The sequence below is a fragment of the Pistacia vera genome, unplaced genomic scaffold, assembly GCF_008641045.1.
Source record: "Pistacia vera cultivar Batoury unplaced genomic scaffold, PisVer_v2 Contig655, whole genome shotgun sequence".
In the NCBI taxonomy this organism is placed as follows: Eukaryota; Viridiplantae; Streptophyta; class Magnoliopsida; order Sapindales; family Anacardiaceae; genus Pistacia; species Pistacia vera.
The window spans coordinates 102,399-122,935 of record NW_022196507.1 but is presented as its reverse complement, the minus strand read 5'-3'; the positions used below and the strand labels follow the sequence as shown (position 1 = coordinate 122,935).

General features: G+C 40.4%; 2 pseudogenes; both read right to left on the bottom strand.

Moving 5' to 3' along the window:
- Positions 1–226: 226 nt before the first annotated feature.
- LOC116111984 lies at positions 227–1,279 on the bottom strand (annotated as a pseudogene).
- A 2,851-nt stretch (positions 1,280–4,130) lies between these two features.
- On the bottom strand, positions 4,131–15,724 carry LOC116111983 (annotated as a pseudogene).
- Between the last annotated feature and the right edge of the window lie 4,813 nt (positions 15,725–20,537).

Sequence of the window (20,537 nt, the reverse complement as noted above, 5' to 3'; positions counted from 1 at the left end):
TCTAGAATTCAATCATTCCTCTTCTCATCTGGGTTTGACTCATCATATGAGTCAAGAGCTCCACAACTTTGCTCATTGGAGGCCTGAATGACGATCTTCTGCTACACAAAGAGGGCAATTTCTATCATTCTATCAATCTTCCCTTGTAGGATTCATTTTCAGTCTGGGATCATTACTTCCTGGCCCTTCTTGTGTCATGTGTTGTTTAGTCGCCCATTGTACCAAATTATTGCACTCGTCGTGAGGAGTAGTGATTGAAATCGGAAGCTGTCTTTCCACTCAATAGCTCCAACAGGACAACACCATAGCTGTACACATCTGCTTTGCTCAATATTTTGGTTCATCATCCATTCTGGAGCCAAGTATCCTCTCGTGCCACGCACCTTGGAAAACCCTGCGTCATGCGGTCTTTGAACAGCTTTGACAGACAAGTCGGCCACTTTAGGTTCAAGATGATCATCCAACAGGATATTTTGAGGTTTCACATCACAGTGGAGTACCCACTCTAGGCACTCTTCATGTAGATATGACAAACCCCTTGCAGTTCCTACTGCAATGTTGTATCTTGTTCCAGTCTAATTTGCTGGCTGAATCACTGAATAAGATTTTATCCAGTGAACCATTTTCCAATACTCATAAACAACAAACTTGTGCTCATTCTCAGCACAAAATCCCCAGTTTCACCAAATTCCTGTGATTGACTTCTATGATGCTCACCTCCGCCAAAATTCAGCATCTCCTTGCAAAACGCCTCCCAGTCTCTTCACGGCTATAACTCTTTCGTCTTCCAGAACTCCTTTGTAAACTGTCCCGAAGCCCCCAGTTCCTATCTCTTGCTTGAAATTCTTGTTGCCCTTTTCAGTTCCGCATAAGTGAAACGCTTGAAGCCCATGGCTAGTACAATGTATCCCATATGGCCAATTCCTCATGTATGTGCTTCCTGAAGACATACCACCATGCAAACCAATGCAAATTATTTCAATGACTGCGAAGGCACTCACGAAGGCAATCAAATATTTGATGTACGAGTTCTTGTGCTGTTTTTCCTCCCACCACATTGCCTCCAAGAACAAGAGCTTCATTTGAACAGTTCAGGTCATTTGCCCACCTTCCTCGGCTCAGAGAAGAAAATACGTTCCTTAAGAATCTTATATGCATATTGAGGGCTTTACTCGGTACACGAAGCCGTTTAGGAGAGTACCTTTCGGATAGCAGCTGCCTTGTCATCGTCGAATATCCAAACCCCTTGCATTGCAATCACTGACACCGATTCCTGCATTCTTCGAAGGAAATGCGTTACCATAAGGTAACCAAGTCATATCCATAGAAATCTGTGTTATTAAGCTGCATGAAATCCAATTTAGGTGGATACAAGGCAATTAAACGAAGGAGCGCAACCCTTGGACCAGTCGAATGATCATTTCTGTTGAAACCATCAGGGCAAATGCAAGTGATTGCGGGCTGTAAACGAAATACCATTTTCACCCACAACCCATGAACATAGCAATATAAACTTAACAGGGACCATGGATTTTCCATAGCCCGGTTGAATCATCTAAACTATACAATCTCAAAATTCCATCATAATCTAATGTTAAGCGCTCTTTGGACCGACTCCATAATCAGTTGCTTTGAATACAAAATTATCACTTGATCAAATGTCCAAATCATTTAGAATTGCTTTTCTGGTGCTATATAGGTGGTTCTGCACTACAAATACGGTCACCGCTGAACTTGGCAGTAGACACTTGACAATAGAGGACCATTGAAGATGAGATTCAAAACATTATTATCATCGAATTTCAAATTATAAACTCCCGATAAGTATGTACCTCGACTTCTCATAGAGACCAAGGTTGTGTTCTTGGTAAATGGCTGAGATGGAAGGAGTGTGTCCGTGGGAAATTCAAAACTCTCCCAGATGATCCTCTTGGCTTGGTTGACCAGTACCAAATTTCCTGTTTCAAGAAGCCGAGCTCGACACCTGCATTTGTTAATGTGTCAGTTGACCATACTACTGATTCATCTTCATCAGTCAAGACCAGATTCCCATTTCCACGGAGGGTTAATGTGGAAGCCTTCCATTAACTGGTTTGTCTCTGTTGGCCATCCAAACCACGGTCTTGTTACAGAGTTAGTGAACATATTGCAAAACAATATGCATTAGTGCCAACCTCGTAAAATCCACCAGAGAATGTCCCCTTGGTGAAGCTAGGAAATCATTCTCTTTGCAACAGCCAAGGAGCTTCCGCCGCTTAAATTGGAAACCCTGTGACCATGCTGGAGCCCAGGCCACTGGTATTAATATCAAGAGAATGAACAAATCAAGAAATCTCATTGTGGGGGGTTTTGCAAAAGATAACTCTCGAATAATCTTTCTGAAGCTTGATAAAAGACTAAAAGGTTGCTCCTGTAAGAGTATTATAAATGTCTCAGACTATTATAAAATAAAATTTATTCCTGATTGGAAAACTATAGATTATCTAAATGACTAAAAAATTGACATTCAACAAATCGTGTGGACCACGAGGGGGCTTTATAACATTCTGACTGCTTAATTGAAGACCAAAATGAAAAGGAAAGGAACTGAAGACATTATATATATATTTATTTTAACTTAAGATTAGGCCGAGAGGAACAATGACTGAATAGTAGTATCTAAGGCCATCTAAAAAGAGCATATTCATATAAACAAAGAGACTTTTATGATTTTTTAATGTAAAAAAACAAATTTTTATTCAAATTAATAGATCTTTAAATTTTAAGAGAAAAAATATATTTTTTCAAGAAAAAAACTTAATAAAATACATAAAAATTGTAATTTATTTTAAAATAATGAAATGACTCTCTAAACGTGGAGAGTTAAATTTACTCTTAATTTATATTTAAAGAATAAAAAATTATAAATACTTATTTGTATGATAATAAAGAGTTTAAGTCATATAAAAATACCCCTGTTATCTCCTTTGTCCTGATTTGTTTAAGAGTAATGGTCTTCGAAAGACAGCTATGTCAACGCGATAATGCTTAGACTTGGTGGCTTTATTTATACGTGGTTGACTTGATAAACTGGATTAATGTAAGATCATTATTTATCAAATCATTGCAAGAAACAATATTTTTTTCTTTTTCTCACGAATTAAACCGTTCTATTTTTTTTCTTTTTTTTACTTTCTCTCTTTCTCTGCGCACAACTGTAGCAATATGAGTCTGCAATAATATGTGCTGACATGAAGTACATTTTTCCGATCTGAAGAAAATTTCATTTTTTTTGTGTTGTGTGAGGGAGTTGAGATTCCAGCTATGGAGGCAATTTCTGTTTAGTGTTACTTGTATAATGAAAATCTGCTCAATCACTGAGAAATGATGTGCTTGCCTCAATAACACTCATATTTCAAGCAGCAGACTGTTAAAAAGATTAATTCGAGTTTCCTTCGAATCCAATTAGATCAGGGTTTGTGATGAATATCTGGTCAAATATAATAAAATATCTTACTCGTTCTATAATAAGCAATATGAACAGTACATTTTTGTGACTGAAAGACATAATTTTTCATTTTTCTTTGTGCCAGTGTTTGTTGAGCTGTTTGAGGTGATGATTCCAGCTATGGATGGTCAATTTTTGTTAGTCTCTACTTGTATAATGAAAATCTGCTCATCACTGAGAAATATTGTTGCTTGCCAATCAAATACCCTATAAAAGCAAGACTGTTGAAAAGACTAATTCGGTTTGCTTCTGATCGTATTAGATCAGGTTTTGTGATGAGTGCCTGGTCAAATATAATAAAATATCTTACTCGTTCACTTAATAATGCACAAATGTAACAATCAGTTTTAACATTAATAACCTCTATGTTTTTGTTTCTGTGGCTCCCGGTAATCAAAAACCGCAATTTAATTTCTTTCTTCTTTTCCTCTGATATAATAATTTCTTTTTCCTCTTTCTCTGATGACCTTATACTGTCAAAAATCAAAATTGTCTTTCTGGAATAAAGCATTCTTTTATTTACTTACATGCTACATCTGCAAAATGCTTTAAACTGATCTTACATGATAAACTGTGTATCCAATCATGAAAGCACAAAAATATACTCTAGCTAGAAAACGGAAGATGTTACAGCTGAAGTGCGTTAGTGATTGCCTGGACTAGGGACTTCAGATTCAGTTTCACATTCCAACAGGGTCGGACTACTGAATCCATTGTTGGTCTCTTGTTTCGATCTTCTCCACACAGGATATACCAATTTCAACAATGCTGCAACCTGTTTCTCACTAAACTTTCCATTCAATCTTGGATCCACCATGTCCTCTTCTATGTGTTCTTTCCACATTGAATTTTCCTTTTCACCAATCTGGTGTATCTTGTCAGCTCCGATCCTGCTCCTCACCATCCTCTACCACCCAATTCGAAAGTCGAATTCCTTTCACCATCTCTAGAATCACAACTCCAAAACTGTAAACATCAACTTGGCAGTGGCAGTAATAGGATGATTCAGAGCCCACTCTGGAGCCATGTAACCTTTCATTCCTCTAATTGAGAGAATTCAGAACCATGCTGCCCCTCTGAGACAACTTAGCCAGCCCAAACTGCAATCTTGGGCTCAAATTGTCCAAAAGAATTTTCAGGCTTCACGTCACAATGAATAACCCATTCCAGGCACTCGTGATGAAGATAAGCTAAACCCTTGGCTGTCCCCAAGGCAACTTTGAACCTTTCTTTCCATCCCAGAAAACCTTGTGAGAATATGTGCATGTCCAGATTGATTTTCCACATACTCATAGACTAAGAGTCTATGTCTGCCTTCGGAACAGTACCCCCACATTCTCATAGGTTCATGTGATAGGTGCGGGGGAGTTTATTAAAAAGACATTTGAAGTTTCCATTTAATTAAAAGGCTACAAGTTTTAAAATGTTAACTAAATAGCCATATTATTGATTAAGGGTAATTAGTGCTAATTAAGATAATGATCTTTTCAAAATTATACTATATTTCCACAAACCCGAAATGTTGCACATAAACCCAAAAACGTTCTTCTTCCCTCCGCCATTAACGCATCTACCTCTGATCTTTTCTTCTTCTTGGTTCGTCTACATCTTCTTCTTCCTCTGCATCTTCTTCTTCTTCCTCCTGTATATTCTTCTCCTCATTCCTCTATATCTTCTTGTTCCCCGCCATTAACACTTTCTTCTTCCCCACAATAACATCTTCTCGGCAAAGACCCACTCCTCTCTCCTGACATTTCGTCTAAGTATGTGTATCCTTTTTACATTTATATTTAGATTTACAAAGATTAATAATGGATGGGGTTTGGGTTATGATTTTGATTTAGTTGTTAGGTTGTTGGGTTGTGTTTGATATAATGCAAGTTGAAAGGAGTGAAATTTGTTGAAATTTGTTCTGGGTATTTATTTTCTTGGGTATGATGGATCGATTGTAGGTGGAGATGACTGAAAAGTGTTCTGGGTACGATGGATCGTTAAGCGATCTGGTAGGTCTGGTAATGCAGCAGATAGATCGCTTAAGCGATCAGGTATGGTGCATATGATCGCTTAAGCGATTGGTTAAGTTGCTGTATGGGAGCAGATCACTTAAGCGATCAGTAAATGGCATAAGAACGCTTAAGCGATCATGGTTGTTTATACTGGATCGCTTAAGCGATCAAGTGTATCGCTTAAGCGATCTAGTATAAATAACCATGATCTTAAGCGATACATCAGACCAAATATGCGAATGTGCAGATTCTTTTAAAATATTTGAACCCTTAGTACAGCATTTAAGAATATTGTTTTTCTTGCATTACAGGTAGTTGGCTATTATTATACATGGGACAAGTTGTTTTGGGTGTGAATATTTTGGTGAGTGGGTGGAGGAAGAAAGTAGGTGGAAGTGGATGGGAAGAGCAAAGAAGTTATACCAATTGCTGTGAGCACAGAGGTTAGTTTTGATGAGTTGATTGATGAAATAATTAGAAGAGGTAATTTGAGTTGCTCGCGTAGTGATATAGTTGTGAAGTATATTTAAGCAGAGCTCCTGAAAATTATAAGGTAGCTCCTGCTATATTAAAGTCGGATGAAAGTGTGAAGGTATTATGATTGATATGGCCAATAGTGGTTCGATGCGATTTTAAGGGTTTCTATGTAGAAAAACCGTTGGAGTTGGTTCAAGGAAGGGAATAACGAGGATGTAGGCGGAGATTTGCCTGGTTTTAATTTGAACTACGAGGCCATTGATTTGTTAGCTGAAAAATCAAGAGTAGAAGGTGAATTGGGTGGTGAGAAGGACACTATAGAAGAGGTGGTGATGGGGGGCAGAATGAAAATGTTGAGGAGGAGGACCCCGTAGATGTTCCCACAGATGTAAAGATTCCTTAAATACAGATTATGCAGAAGGCGTACATTGTGAGGAAGAGAACACTATGGTCGTTTATGTAGGTCAAAGGGGGCAATTGGAGCAGTAGTGAATCAGCTCATGTCTTTACGGATGGATCGGAGTTGCACATAGGGTATATTTGACAACAAAGAGGAAGTGGTGAGGAAGCTAAAACTTGTTGCTGTGAAAGGTAATTTTGAGTTCATCACCAAAAGTCAAATTCATTGGTTGTGACGGTTGCATGTCGTGACCGAAATTGCAAGTGGCGGATTTTATAGAAGGTTGGCGGAGTCGGAAAAGTTTATTCTTAGCACATAAATGAGACACATGGTGTGTAGTGATATCGACAAGCGTCCGTCGATGTGTTATTGGACAATTGTCAAAATCGGTTCGTCGAAGGGAAAGGTCCATCTCCTAAAGACATCAGAGACTGTGCGCACAGAGTTGGGAGTGCTGTTAGTTCATGGAAATGTTGGAAAGGGAGACAACATGCACAAGATTTTGTGAGGGGCACGCCGGAGCACAGGTACGCAGTATTAGAAGCATACCGTTATATGCTGAGTTGACAAACCAAGGTAGCAAGACGGCTTTGAAGTGGGACAGGAATATGATGTTTAAATATTTTTTGTTGCTTATGGTTCTGCTATAAGGGGTTTTGTAAACATGAGAAAGGTGTTGGCTGTTGATGGTTGCTTTCTGACGGGAAAGTATGGAGGTACATTGTTGGTGGCCACTGCACAGGACAGCGAGAATCACACATATCCTGTTGCATGGGTGTGGTTGACTCTGAGAATGACGAGTCGTGGACTTGGTTTTTTCAGCAGTTACGTACGATAGTGCCGACAGTGACGAGTTGTGCATAATACTGATAAGCACACATCTATAAAGAAGGGGATTGCCACTATTTACCGTCAAGCACATCACGGATTCTATATGAGGCACCTTGGTGAGAACATAAAACAAAAGTTTAAGGTGGCTGGCCTCCTTCAGACATACTACATGGCAGCAAAATTATCGGGTTGATGAGTTCGAGGAGCACTTCCAGCAAATCCGAATGAAGGATGTTAGAGTTGCTAAGTATCTTAAGCATGATGTTGGTTCGAGAGATGGAGTAGAGCTTACTTTCCTGAAGAAGGTTTGATGTCATGAACCGAAACCTAGCTGAGTCCATAAATTCGAAGTTGTTATAGAAAGAGAGTTTCCAATAGTTGCACTTTTTGATGCAATCCAAAGGACACTGTCGCGGTGGTTCCATAAGCGTCGTACGGAGTCAGATAATTTACTACAACCCTTGTTCCGTCAGCTGAAAAATTATACGAGAACGTATGGAACTGTCAAATGCACTGTTTGCCTATCCTCTTAATGCTCAAGAGTTCACTGTGCGCGGCTATGGTCGGATGCTCTAGTTAACCTTGTTAGAAAAACTTGCAGCTGTAAAGTGTTTGACATTCACGTTACCTTGTCCTCATGCACTAGCAGCACTAAAACAACAACGGAAGCCAGATTTTGTTCAAGAATTTACATGGAACTTTGCTCCCCTCTCTATATGACAGATCATACATGCTAGCATATTCAGAAACAATATATCCGGTGCCTCCAGAAGAGCAGTGGGTGTGCCGCCAGAGATGGCTGACATTATCCTCCAGCCGCCATTCAAGAAGACACCAAAGGGGAGAAAAAGGGTTAAGCATATTCCATCAGCCTTTGAGGTTCCCGAAAGAGAATAAGTGCTCAATTTGCAAGCAAACTGGCCACAAGAGAAGCAGTTGCCAGAAGTAATTAGGTTCGGAAGGATGAAATTGAGGGAGTTGCGAAGGGCAACCATGATGAGTTATTGTTTTCAATATTGATGTTTTAAATTTTATTGCTACCTTAATAATTATCTTTATATTGTGCATTCTTATTACATGGTCTAAATATTTGTTGGTGATTTTAGGTGGAATTAGATTGTCAAATTGAGGAAAAATTATGGAATTAATACGTGTTGGTAATTTTAGTTTGTCAAAATTCGGGAGAAAATGTGCAAAAGTATACATTGCCCACGATCGCTTAAGCGACTAAGTGTATCGCTTAAGCGACAAAGGTTTTCGTTACAGGATCGCTTAAGCGATAAACAGATCGCTTAAGCGATCGTGCACCTGGACTGATTGATTCTCCCCAGGTGAATGATCGCTTAAGCGATCCGTGTATCGCTTAATCGACCATGGGAAAAAGAAAGATTCGCTAAGCGATATCACGGATCGCTTAAGCAATCATGCACCTGGGCAGATTTGTTTCTGCCAACCACATGATCGCTTAAGCGATCGTTTTATCGCTTAATCGACCATGGGAAAAGAAGATTCGCTAAGCGATATCACAGATCGCTTAAGGATCATGCACCTGGGCAGATTTGCTTCTGCCAATCACATGATCGCTTAAGCGATCCACTGTATCGCTTAAGCGATTCTTGTGCAAATGATTTTAAAATTTAACAGATCACCCCCACTACCCACGGTGCCAGATTTTGGCCACCGGAGCCGGAATCTTATGGAAAGGTCGTTACGATGCACAGTGGTCGGATCTGCCCAATAGGGCCTTATATGGCCTTTTCCGGCCAGACGACCAGGGATGTGGCGGAAAAGGCCAGATGATCCGCCAGAACTGGCCGTAGACGAAAGGAGAGGTCCAGATCTTACCGTCTTCGACAGCCAAAATTATGGCCGTCATTGCGGTCAACGATGGCCAACATTTGGCCGTCATTGACCGTCAACGTCGCATTTCATTGAAAGTCCGTGACGGCAAGATGTGGCCTTTTCCGGCCACATCACGGTGGATTGGCGGAAAAGGTCACAAGTGGCCATTACCGGACATTTTCGGTGTTTGTTGCTGTCGGCGGTAGCCAGAATCTAGGAAGTTGGGTGGGTGGGGGTGTTTGGATTTTTAAACTTTGTGTATGCTCAAAATTAATTACTTAATGGGTCGAAAATTAATTAAAATATACTAATATTTCGGAAATAATTAAGCAAACAAATAAAAAATATACTGAATGAATCGTAAACCCCATGTTTAGTATAGCCATAAACAGGTGCTTGAACGAATCATAAACCCTATAGGGTTCATACTGACGTGTAAAAGAACTGTATGTTTAATATAAATGTAATAAGGAACAGGTGCTCTGAACGAATCGTAAACCCTATAGGGTTCATACTGACGTGTAAAAGAAGTATGTTTAATATAAATGAATAACGGAACAGGTGCTCTGAACGAATCGTAAACCCTATAGGGTTCAACTGACGTGTAAAAGAACGTATGTTTAATATAAATGTAAAAGGCACAGGGCTCTGGAAATTAATTCACTTAATGGGTCGAAAATTAATAAAAAATATATATATTTCGTAAAAATTAAGCAAACAAATATAAAAATATACTGAAAGAATCGTTAACCCATATGTTTAGTATAGTCATAAACAGGTGCTTTGAACGAATCGTAAACCCTATAGGGTTCATACTGACGTGCAAAAGAAATGTATGTTTATATAATTGTAATAACGGAACAGGTGCTCTGAACAATCGTATGAACCCTATAGGGTTCATACGACGTGCACAAAGAACGTATGTTAATATAAATGTAATAACGGAACAGGTGCTTGAACATTCGTCAACCCTATAGGGTTCATACTGACGTGCAAAAGAACTGTATGTTAATATAGTTCTTTTACAAGCAGTATGAATTGTATCGCTTAAGCGATTCTTTCTAAAAGAAACATGGTGCTTAAGCGATTCCTCTTAAAAAACAATGGTCGCTAAGCGACCAAATATACGCTTAAGGACTCCCTTAAGACACATGGTCGCTTAAGCGATTTAGGATCGCTTAAGCGATCTTTTCCGAGGCCGAATGACTTGCCCAGACTATGATCGCTTAAGCGACCCACCAGTAGCGTAAACGATTCTTTCTAAAAGCATGTGGTCGCTTAAGCGATCATAAGCGATCGTTTCCGAGGCAGAATGGCTTCTGCCTAGACTATAATCGCTTAAGCGACCCATCTGTACGCTTAAGTGATTCTTTCTAAAAGCAGGTGTGCTTAAGCGATCGTTCCGAGGCAGAATTGGCTTCTGCCCAGACTATGATCGCTTAAGCGACCCACCTGTATCTCTTAAGCGATTCTTTCTAAAAGCATAGTGGTGCTTAAGCGATCATAGACGCTTTACGATCGTTTCCGAGGCAGAATCCAGACTATGATCGCTTAAGCGACCCACCTCTATCGCTAAGCGATTCTTTCTAAAAGCATGTGGTCGCTTAAGCGATCATAGATCGCTTAAGCGATCGTTTCCGAGCAGAATTGACTTGCCCAGACAATGATCGTTAAGCGACCAACTGTATCGCTTAAGCGATTCTTCCTAAAGACATGTGGTCACTTAAGCGATCTGTGATGCTAAGCGACCTTTCTAGGCAGAATGACATCTGCCCGACATGATTGCTTAAGCGACCCTACGTATCGCTTAAGCGATTCTTTCTAAAATGACATCTGCCCACACCTTGGTCGCCTAAGCGATCTAAGCGATTGTTTGGAAAAGTCTTGGTGTTTAAGAGAAATATGTGGACAAACAAAAATATTATATGGACACACCATACATAGTAAATTCAAACTACTGATGAATTATCTTATAGGACAAACAAAAATATATCCCAAATATCAGATCCAATTCTTTACAATGATCACACATAGATAGTAAATGTTTACAATCCTGTACACTGCCTTATTTAGTTTTGATGCCAAAGAGTTTAGAGTCCACAGGGAATGGTACAGGGCAGTCCATGCTTGAAAAGATGCCCACGAAATCATTCTTCGATGCTTTTGGCTCTGAACTAGCATCCAACAAATTCAAGATGGTGCCTCCGTTGACTTCTGTGGAGATTGACCATTCCATCTTCATAAACTACAAGTCAAAAACTCAGTGTCAACAGTTGAAGTTATAGGTTTGAATAAAACAATCAACTCAAAAAACCCAAGTATGAACATCAAAATCACATAAACTACAAAATTCAGCGTCCAACATTCATACCTTTGATTGGGTTCTAGTCACTCAAAACGGATCCATTGCCCATGGAAGCAGTGACAGCCCAGCGCTCCGACGGTCTCTCATTGTTTCGTCATTCAAGCTGTCCATCGGGCTGTTGGTCATGTCAAACTGAATAAATTTCAGGGCATATGCCCCACATTCAGCGCTACAATAGGAAGAAGACATTAGCATTATAATAAACTATAGAACAAGTTTGATGTAAGTTAGTTTTAACAAAATTTACCTTGACTCATTTATTGGGCAGGTAGAGTGCTGAATTGGCCACTTTCGATAGTACCTGATCATCGAAGTGCCCAAACATGCCGCTGTCACGCAACGCCGCGGGAACAAACTGGACAGTGGGTCCACTCGACCTCCAACTGCTTGTCTCGACAAATGGTTGGGTTGCAGTCAAGGATCTTCAGAAACCCCTCCTCTAGATGCGCAACAGCGTATCAGTGCATCTGTTGACGAGGATGATGCAAGTACACTCTTTTAACAAAGGACCAACCGTGGCCATATTTGGGCCGACCCCCCTTACGACTGCATAATCCTGTCATCAAACCGGAAATCATCAGGGATGCAGTCCGCTGTTGTGCAGCCAATCGTTTTCACTTCGTCATTGCCTACATCACTAGCAACGGCATTTTTAATTAAAGTGCGATATGCCAAAACAAGCGTTTGTCTAAACGCCACATCGGTGATAGCACGGGGATACAACAGATCACCATCACTAGTCTGTCGTAGCCTCATCAGTGCCAATATCTCATCGAGTGCTGCATCAATAAAAACAACCAGATAAGTATAGAAAACACATGCAAAAATAGGAAAATTATGGAAAATAAATCACCGAGTCCTCAAGCCACGTTCCATCGTCAACAACTTCTGAAACCATTCCGGGGTAAACCCCTGTCTTACACTTATATGGCCATCAATTCCGATCCATTGTAATAGGCATAAAAGAGTTTTTTCCTTTCCTCTATTGTGCCTATACAAATCGACATTTGAGTCCAATTTCCCTTCCCCACTCCTCCCCCTTCCTCCATTTTACATCCTGCTTCCTTCGCCCCCCAACTCCCCCTCTCCTATCACCGCCCCACTTCCACCACAACCTCCTCAAACCTCCATTTCTGGTTGTTCCTCCATTGTTTCTCATTTCTTCTTCTTTACCTGGTCACTACCATGTAAGGCGATTTCACAACTGTCTTTCGGCTCTCTCTTTTAAGTCGTTTGCACTTCAACCGCCTTTAATTCTCCACCAACTTCTCTCCATTGTACCAACTCGCCCTCCATTGTACCTACTTTTTCTTCCCACCTTATCCACTTTCTTCTCCACCCTTTCATTGTTTCTTCATCTTCTCAAGCTTTGCATAAGGCTATGTAAAACTCTCAAACAGGCCGTTTATGAGGCAACAACCTCATTTCCCTACGCCGAGTCTCGGCAAAGCGGTACTTGTTATACCGGTTTGCTGAGGCATACGAACCTCTTCCTCCCTTTTCCTCCTCATCCTCGGCCCCCCGAGCTTCATTATCTCATCAACGACATTGTCAAGCAATGGCCCTGCAACTGCCATCACATGCGTGACCCTTTAGGTCCCGCATCAGGCGGTCTATCTGTTCATCCCTTTCATCCCCATTGCTCTGAAAGATGTGACATAGTCCTCTTCCGCTTATCCCCAATAGCGGTCAAAAGGGACGGACGACTCCTGCAATAAGAAATAAAAATCAATCAGATGAAGCAAAAAAAAGCAACTGCATATTCAAAAGTTACTCTCAATCTTACCCCAGCTGCTTGAATCTCAATATTATTGGCATAACCCAATGGTACAGCTCTCGAATGCCACCGCAACATCCTAGGAAATTGTGTTGCACTCACATTTTTGCTCCTCCCCCCCGCTTGCGAAGACAGGGATGGCCCGTACATCCAAGCCTACATTGTAAGAAAACAGTCATGTCATTATTCAAACACACTATTATAAAAAATATAAACATAGAGCTATTAATATTTACCTGCATTGCCCATGGGAAGCCAAACAAAATATACGTGCTTGGTTTAGCCTCCCGCCCCATTCGACATGCTTTAACTCCCATGTCTGGTTTTTTCAGGCTCTTGATGGTTCGCTCAAATGATATCCGTCCCCACGGATAAGAATTAAAGAACTCCAAGTCGTTACAAACAGCAACCAATCTTTCTCACAGCTTTTGTTGAGTCACAGCCAATAAGATAGAATGTAAACAATATCAAGCACACTTTTATCTTCTCTGCATCACTAAAACGAACTGTATATAGCCTCTTCTCTAAAACTTTTCCTGGAATAGACTTGCCCCTTTCAAAACCTTTTTACAAAGTTTATGCTCTCGCACTCGTCCTTACTGCGCTGCCTCCGCCTTAGTTGGCATTCCCGATCCTAAGCCGTCACCAACGCATACCATTATACCAAACGTAGTGGCTTTCCCCACACGAACCACATTTCATTTTTTTTTTGTTGCATTTTTATGAGTGCATCAACATGTAATGCACTCCCTGCCCCCAAAATGACTTTTTCCACTTTTTTCCGTTCTTAAAAACTGACCGAAACAAGTGCCACCAAAATCTCTTTCACCGTGCCTCATTCTAGCTAAAATGGCCCTTATTCTGTCCAAACCTCCCAGCTCAACCTCACCGTCACCCTTGCAGGGAGTAGGGTACCTTCTCACATAGGCTCCAACTCGTACTCTCTACAGTTTACGGTCCGCACAATCTGCACAATCGATATAATAAAATGTCATCAAAAAAAATAAACCAAAACCACTGTAGTCGCTTAATCGGATCGCTTAGAGATCTTTCTGGCTCATGCAAGATCGCTTAAGCGATTAAATCGCTAAGCGACCAGAGTTAACTGAGAATCTTAATCTGTGATTTGCCCAGACCTAAGATTGTAAGCGACCAAGAGTAAAACTCATGATCTCTTAAGCGATCTTTGGTCTGGGCAGAATCATCTGCCCAGATCTCAGATCGCTTAAGCGATCATTTATCGCTTAAGCGATCATTGCTGCGATCACGAGTAAAACAGAATAATCGCTTAAGCGATACAATGATCGCTTAAGCGAAATACAAGTACATTCCCAAACTACGTACCCTCTTCGCCGGCCTCTCCTCGTCGCCTGGATCTCCGGTGACTCCTCCTGGCCGAATTCTCGCCGGAATCAACCTCCTGGCCTGAATTCTCTCCGGAATCCTCCTTCTGGCCTGAATTCTCGCTGACTCCTCGTCTTCAGAACCCTTTGCTGGTTCTTCCCCTGTTCTTGTGCCGCCGGCATCACTTCTACATGTGGACCACTTCAATGGTCAGATGATACACGGAGCAACCATTGAACTGCTTGCGCCACCGGAATCTAGGATCGAAGTGGCGTTGGGTTCCCTCCTCATTGTCAGTGTCACTCATGGTTTTGGATTGAATTTGGTGTCAAAGTTTGCAGTTCGATCGAAATCTGGACTGTATCTCGGGAATGGCACAGTTTTCGTTACAGTTAAGGAAACGATTTTAGGGTTCAACAAATCGATCGAAAATCGCGACTATATCGCCGAAAATCGCGACTGTATTCGGTTTAGGGTTCAAGAAATGATTTAGGGTGCAAATCAATTGGTGTTTGCATCAGAAAAAATCGCGTCTCCTTTTGTTCAAGAAATCGCGTTTTCACTGATGAATTTGATTAAGCGACGTGAATAGTTAGTGGGGCTGTATTGCGAAATTTCAAATTTTGAAACTTCTCATATTTCTGATTCGGCCCAAATAGTTTTAATCTTTTCATTTTAACACCATTTTACGTGTTAATTAATCTAACTATGTCACGTCATCTTCTCTAAATTATAAAAATTTGATGAACAGTTTCAAGGCCATTTCTTAAATACATACTTGGGGGGACCGGGCAGCTAAATTTTCTCGATAGATTGCTCCGATTGTACTCACTTCTGCAAAACACTTCTTCTCCTTGATACAAATCTCCAGTCTCTTGACAGCCACCACCCTTTCATCTCCCAAAAAACCCTTAAACACAGCCCCGAACCTCCGCTACCAATCTCTTCTTTGAAATTTTTCGTGCCTTCTGAGTTCAGCATAACGGAATCTTGAACTGTAGTTGACAGTACACGATATCCGTCTTTAGTAAAGATGGCACACATGTCTTCTATAAACCGAGCCAACCTAATAGAAGGAAGATAAATCAATTGCACCAATAGCTAATGCAAACCAGTACATATAAAACCATCTCACTCTCTTGCCAGTAGTGTCATACATGGAAGGGGATCCATCATAATTATAGATTCTTGACATACAGGATTGCTGCCATTGAGACTATCGGATTTGATGCCTCAACACTGACTGGAAACTTCAAATATAGCTGCCTGGAAATGTTGGAGAACGGTAGCCATTGAAAAGTGCACTTTTTTGTGTAACAAAGCCTCCGTTCACCTATAGCTAATGCTCACACTGGCAATCACAAGCATAATTTCTTGCGAGATTCCATTGAGTAGCGTACTGTAATTGAGATCAAACGCATAGAAATTACTTTTTGAACCGTCAAATTCAGCTGCTGTGAGTTTGAACAAGTTCTGTTGAACTTAGGCTACAACCTTTGTTCCAATTATCGGTTCAGTTACCTCATAGCCTGGAGGGCTGAGCACTTGGGCTTCTGGTGTAGATACACAAATCCCATTTCTACCACAAATCCCATGAACTTTACATTGCTCATAATAGCTTGCCATGAAATCATCCATGATCCGTCAAATGTTAGGCTATAAAAGCCTGAGATTCCCACTCAATCCATAGTTAGCTTCTTTTGATCCCAAAGCCCACATCAAAAGCTCTAAATTGCCACTGTCATTGATAAGAAACTGCCTGCTGTGTGCTCTTATCATACATCAATCTCAGCACATATCATTATCAAAATAAACACATAAAATACCCAGAAGCATAATTCCTTTACCTAATCTGGAAATCAGCTGTGTGCTCTTTGTAAAACGTTGGTTTGGAGAATGTATTCGGTAGGATAATCAAAGCTTTGCCATAGAATTTTACCATCGCGTTCGTAAAACAAAGATTTCCAGTATCCAAAAGCTCTGCTCTATAGCACTAGTAGAGGTAGTGTTAGTCATCCAAATTACCGAATCATCAAACATCGGTTAGTACCATGGCACCATTTCGCGGAGAGTAACTTTTGAGCCCTGCCCATTGACTGGTCTGTCACGGGTGCCATCCAAACAACAATCTTTCTTTAGAATTGGTGAACAGATTGAGAACCAATAAGCATTTTGACCAAGGCCATAAAAACCCACAGGTGAAAGTTTGTCTGGGGATGATAACACGTCTGAAGCATCTTCAACTGATAGTGAAGAGCCTTACGCAACAAGTTTTGGCTTTTCGAAGTATTGAAAGATAAGAGTAGGAAAAGAGAACAATGAAAAAAGGGGAATTTGGGAAATGGCAAGGATTGGAACCCCATGCTTGCAGAAAAAGATGTTAGGGAGGAACGGAGTACGGCTTTATGCGGCTCTCTTTCTGATAAAGTTTGATGGAAAGATCAGTTTGATTTACAAAAGAGTATTAAATAGTGTTTGAAATTAACTTGCATAAAAGCAGATGTTATGGCTGAACTTGAGAAGTATAAGACACCAAGTACTGTTAGACCGATCGTCACAGTCTAAAAATTAAACCTAAGTACGTAGTTAGCGGTAAGCAGGATCGAATCCACAGGGAGCAAGACTAAAAAAATAATGTATTTAAGTACCGAAAATGAATTGGCAATGGATAATGAAACTAAATAGACTAATGCAAATAATGAAATAGTGCAATTAAAACTAATGAAAACTTATAATAAAAATGTTGCCGTTACGGTTTTGGTCCGACACGAGACCGACTCAACAAGTCTCCTCCACCCTCTACGACCCTAAACCTAAAGGCAAGGTAAATCAATGAAATGGTTTCCGACACTCTAGGTAAATCTATCCTGTCTCACCCGATCACTCAAGTCGATTGGTTAAAGACTATCATTGAACGTCGATAAACGCTACAAGGCAATACCACTAGTGGTACGCGATTAACAAATACAATCTGTCAACCGTAATATCCAATCAACAACTTCACAATAAACGAACAATAGTAGAAATTAAATTAAATCCAAACACACATCAATTACAATCGATGCGAAGTAATGTAAGCAATATTCATCATTAATTATTCCAAACCAACGTTATCATTCACAAGTCTTGAAAACATTAAATCAATGGACAACATATTCTCACAAGTTATGCCCAAATCACTATTAAAGTATCGAAATCAATCATGAAACGAAACAAATATAATCCGAAGCACAATACTACCAAATGTCCTATAATCGGGCTCATCCAACTAGTCGAGAGCTGATGAGGAGAGTCGTGGAGTCAATCCCGATCTGCCTATGCGGTAACAGACAACGGGAGCTTAGACGTCATGATGGTGATGACGGAGGCCGAAACGGGAAACGGAGTTGACCATGCGGAGAGGAGGTAACCGACAGGATATGGTGCGGAAAAGGGGCGAAAACGACAATGGACAGCCCGAATAGAACAGCCGCGGTTCGCCGGAAAACGTTAATGTTCCGGGGGGTCTCCGGAAAACGGTGGCGGAAATGGGAACCAAAGGTACCGATGGAAAGCTGGTGATGGGGGAGTTCAGATCAGGGCCGGGGAGGTGAGAAGTCGCCGGAAATGAGCAGGATCTGCCGGAAGAGAAGAGTCGCGACGGCAAAACCGCGGATTCCGGCGGTTTTCGCGGCGGCTGAGCTTGGAAATGCTGGATCCGGTATGGGAATGAAGATCTACCCTGGGGAGCTGGAAAGTCACCGAAAAACGGCCAAACTGGCCGGGAAGACGAAACGACGCGGTGGAAGACGAAGCGTCGCGGCGTAGTGGTTGGCTCACGGTGGTGATGAAGCGATGATGGTGATATGTGGTCGGGAAGCCGAAGAGTCGCCGGAGGTGGAAGACGAAGGGTCGCCGGAGTGGAAGACGAAGGGTCGCCGGAAAAATCTATGGATGGCAGCCTCCTGTTCACGCGATCTGCACTTTTCTTTTATAGTGCATATTGCAAAATTTCAGTTTTTTAGCCCTGCACAATTGAAAAGTGACAAAATCAGCCCCTTTAAATATGACATTTTACCCCCTAAACAGCTATAATGAGACAAAATTACCTAATCCATAAACCACAACTAATATCAACTCATATTTCAACATCATTCCAACAACGTTAAATCAAAGAAAATATATAGGAAGCGATTTTTCATGAATAAATTCATAAATCTTTAATGTCTCAATATACTTCAATTAACACAAATGGGGTATTTTTATCACCAAAATAGAGTCACTTTCATGACTCTAACACACTCCCCAACTTACTCTTTGCTCGTCCTCGAGTAAGTTAAGGAACTCTTTCAACTTCTCACAAAACCATACCACAACAATCATCAACAACCAGAATCATTCAAAAGGTAAAGTGAGAATTTGAACATACAAGTAAAACACAATCCTAAATAAAGAACTAAAGTTTCTGTCAAGATTGCCACTCCATTCAAGCTTCTCAAAACACATTTCATTCATATCACAATGTTAAAATGTCATGCAAAACTCCCCAACTTATTGACACGCAAATAATGCTCATTTTCACACAAGATTTTACATATAATTTCTTTTATTCATCACCCTTTTTTTTTTTTTTTTTTTTTTTTTCTTGTCTTAACTTCTTAAGCTTTCTAGAAGGTCCGTGTAACGGGTTTTAGGTCAATGACTCCCAAACCAAACGGCTATAGGGCACTAAATGGAAACACTCCTCGAACTTACTCACCGAACCAACTAGGCTACAAGTCAAGACTTTATTTCTTATTTCTTTTCTTTTTTTATAAAGCTCATGATCTAGTAATGATTTCTTAAGCTTTCTAGAGGACCCATGTAACGAGCTTTAGGCCAACCATCCCAAGCAGAATAGCTTTAGGGGATTAGGTGTAGAACACCCCTCGAGTCGTAATCACTGAGTAACTAGGCTAACAAATCAAAACCAAAATCATCAAGCAACATTTAAGCACCTAATACAGGCAGGATAATAAATGAAAATTTGCTCCAGGGCATGTAAAATATGTGGGAGACTTGCATAAACACTAAAACACCTGACATTTACACAAAACATGCTAACCACAATTATGGACAACCTAGCACAAAACAGAACCAATAGTTCAATGTTTAAAACCAGTTGCACAAAAATTTTCAAAAACCTCACAAAACCTTTCAATAGCACTTTAATTGCTTCTAAAATGGTGTAATTATGCATGAATTCATGAAAAAATTTAAAAATAACTCACTTTAGTTCACTTTAACCACTTTTGGCACTTACAGACAAGATTCAATATTTTCAACAAAAACATCATCATGCCACAAAAATTTAAGCACACTCTCCACAAACAGCATCATCAATAACACTTCACAAAATATCACACATCTCCAAAAAGTCTCATAACAACACTTCACAAAAATATAAAATCAAACAACACTCCCCAACTTCAAATGTCATTGTCCTCAATGACCCACAACTACAAATATCCTCCCACTAGCATCCAATGATCTCAAATGGCAATATGATCAAATAACATTAAAATCCTCCAACAAATTTGAGAAACAAGAAAATCTAACAATAATAGCATGTAAGGTGGAGATACAAACCTGAGAACAATGGTGGGGGCTGTCACACAGAGTTGTGAAGCATGCATAGGCGTAGCCTTGGACTAGTTAATGGTTTCCAAACATGACCAATCCTGCGAAGACAAAAACAACAAAACTAAAAGCAATAAAAACAAATTTACAAAGATGGGTGCCTCCCACAACCGCTAGTTTAAAGTCTTCAGACAGACTCAATGCACGACATGGCTAATGGGTTCTAATAAGAAAACACCTCAATCACCTCTCCATCATTAATGCCATCGACATAGGTTAAGTCTTTGGCCATTCACCTTAAAAACTGTCCCGTTTTGGGTTTGGATTTCAACAGCTCCGTGAAGAGAAACATTAAGAACATAAAGGGCCATCCCACCGTGACCGAAGCTTCCCCGGAAAGAGGCGAAGCT